Source organism: Brassica napus, chromosome C5 (assembly GCF_020379485.1).
Source record: "Brassica napus cultivar Da-Ae chromosome C5, Da-Ae, whole genome shotgun sequence".
Classification (NCBI taxonomy): domain Eukaryota; kingdom Viridiplantae; phylum Streptophyta; class Magnoliopsida; order Brassicales; family Brassicaceae; genus Brassica; species Brassica napus.
Window position 1 is genome coordinate 11,047,582 of NC_063448.1, and position 3,267 is coordinate 11,050,848.

Sequence of the window (3,267 nt, forward strand, 5' to 3'; positions counted from 1 at the left end):
TTAAGAGAGAATCATAGAGAAGCAGTGAAGCATCTATACTCACGTTCTGATGCAACATCGTGTCGAAGAAATGCGATGCACCTATTAACGGTCTATGGAAGTTCATCGGAGTTTAGAAGATCAACATACCTAAGATTCAAGTTGGAATTAAGGAGGAGAATGTTGGATAATTCCAATTAACTTAAGGAGCAAGTTAACTCATTAAAGTGAAGTTTGATGGGTTAAGGAAAAAAGAAAACATATCGAGCTTAGTAATGTTTCCATATTATTATTAGGAAAAAATGTAGCTTCGCCCTTAGGAAAAGATGTAGCTTCTTCCTATATAAAGAGTTCTCATGGAGAGATGTTCCATCAAGAGAAACACAATGAAAGGTTTAGTTTTGAGAGAGTTTCTAAATCTAATAAGAAGAGAAGTTCTTATAATCTTTGTGTTTGTGCAACTTTAATATGCTTTAATATGCTACCATTTTCTGGTTACTAGTCATCAATTAGTCTCAGCTTGTAGATATTGAAATTGAAATACGTGGAGGACTAGGGACAGTACGTGATAGTTTCCACGATTTGTGCATCTCTGCATACTTAGATTATTTACGTTCGAACTGATGTTTAAATTAAAATTAGCTGATCAGATTCCTATTTTAGTTATTCTTTTCTTCTAGGAAACCACGGACGTCGTGTTTTTGTTTTGTTTGCTACGTATTGTACTATATTGTAAGCTTTGGAGCATGCAAATAAACTAAATATTTTTTTTTTTTTGTAAAAAAGCTTTCATATTAAAGTGTAAGAAACTACATAGTATGAGTTTTCACTCATAAGTTTGATAAAGCTTGACACAAATGAAAGGGTATAGAGACCCTAGATAAAGATTCATATTTAAATCTTAGAAAACAAGATAGTTAGAGACATTAACTAGTGATTTTGGTTCCTTCGGCCACGATGACCTTTTTTACCTCTTCCACTAGCCCTTGTCCACCCCATATCTTGAACCTTTTGTGTTGGTTTTATAGTCCTTCCACCTCTAGTTATGGTGTAACTAGAGGAATCTCCAACCACATCAAAACCATTACCTTTCCCATATACAGGTGGAGTATCCTCCGTATGGAAGTTGTGATGATCAAGAGAGAGGAGAACGAGTATCAAATGGTTGCTCAATTTTAGAAGCCTCAGAGTCTTCCAAAAAGATAGAATGTGATGGAATGCTTTCCATAATATGTGACTGAACTGGCGCAGCTTTCTCTACTGCTAACAGGGGTAAAGTGTGATTAATCTGCGAGCAAGGGTCCGAGTGTACCTCATGCGAATGTGTAACCGGACTAGCAAATGCATCCTTAGGAGGAAGAGAGACCAATGGCTTTTTGAAAGTCTCATGTGTTTGCCGGGTAATGGGTGAGCGTGAATTTGGCTCTGGATGATCTACACCAGATGCGGAGGAATTTTGCAACAACTTAACAATGTCCACCATTGGGATCTCTTCATTTGTGACATGATGCTCTTTTGTAATAGGAGCATAATCTTGTGACTGAGGTGGTAATAAGCACCTCTTCTCCTTGTGTCCAAGTGCTCCACACCTTTCACAAGCACTAGGAATCCAAGAGTACTCAACTTCTACGAAGTAGATATTTCCTTGCTTGTCATCAAGTGCAATGAGCTTCGGGAATGGTTTATCTAACTCCACCTCAACTAGTATTTTTGCTTCCCCCATGTTGATTGGATCTAAACGGGGCTGTGTGTAAGCATAGGCTCTCCCAAACCCGATGCTATGTGGCTGATTCCTAGTCTAGAGAAGCAAGAATCTGGAATATTCTTAAGCGTTACCCACACCGGCAAGGTAGATATCTCGGGTGTTTTAAATGAGTCAACAGGATTCCAAGGAGCCACAAAGAGTAAACAATCATCAACATGCCACACGCCTCTTTGAATAACCCATTTACGAGTATTTTCATGAGGAATATGGAATAAATATGATGAGTCTCCTAACTTTTGGCAGGAAATCTTACATTCCCGACCCCATAACCTATTCAGAACTGCATGGATAAGACCCCCAGGCGGATTTGAACACCTATGAAACTGTCCAACAACGTATTCCTCCTTGTTCTCCGGTCCTAATCTAAGAACCTTTGCGGGAATTGTCACTTGAGGTGTACCGTCCGGACGATAAGTTGGTTCAGTAGCACGAAAAAGGTTTCTAGAAGACTGGTTCATGCGTGCAGCCCATGGGAATCGAAGACTACCATCTTCCTTAAGAGCTGGAGGCAGAACTGTTTTTACCGGTAGATGCGACTTTGCTTGTTCAGGAACCAACCTCTGTCCTTTCTTGGTCTTGGGACCATTTACAATAGCCTCACCGATCGTCGGCCAGAAGGAATCTATCTGACATTGAACCGCCTCAGAAACTCCTAGTTGTGGTGGAGGAGGAGTGAAGTGAAGAGGCTTGGACCACGCACCCAAAGACTGAACAAAAGTATTTTTTTGTGCAGTATTCTCGTTTTCATTAAGCTCATCCTTGTCATCTACACCAATTAAGTCAGAGCTTGCTGGTGGTGGAGCTTTGTCTTCAATGACCTCATCAATGGCAACGACGAGAGACTCGTTGACGACAGCGACGGGAGAGTCGTGGACGGCAGTGACAAGGGAGGAGTTATGGATGTCAGAGACGGAAGAGGAGTCGTGAGCTGCAGAAACCAGCGAGGATTCCTGGTCGTGAGTCACAGAAGGTGGAACGGCTGAAGATGTTGGTGGAGTGCCACTGTCGCCGAGAGGGGCGGCTATCTTCAAATCATCCAGCGGACTCTCATTCTCACCATTATCAGTCAGAGAAGTACCGGACTCTGTTTCAACCATAGGACCAGTCGGAGAATGCGGTGGGACGAGCTTCAACGCAGCCGGTGCTGAAGCTTCGTGAAGCGGGTTTGATGACCATCGATTGAGGTAGGGCCATCTAGGATCTAGGGTCGTAGCTTGTTTTTCGTCAGATTCGACATCGACAACGGTGCCGGAGCTAGGTGGTTTGTTTGCATCAACTCGTGTCGTCGAAGCTTCAATGGTCATCTCCATGGTTGAAACAACAGAGCTTGGAGAAGACGCAGAGGTTCTGAACTAGAGCACATAACTAGCCGGCGACGGTAACTCGGCGGTGAGCTCGCCGATTGAGATTTGGACACAAATAAACTAAAAATTGTAACTAAGTTTTAAACTTCATACGCGTAAACTTAGTTACAGCTATTTCTACAAAAACTCACTTGGCTATTAAAATTTGTGTTCATTGTA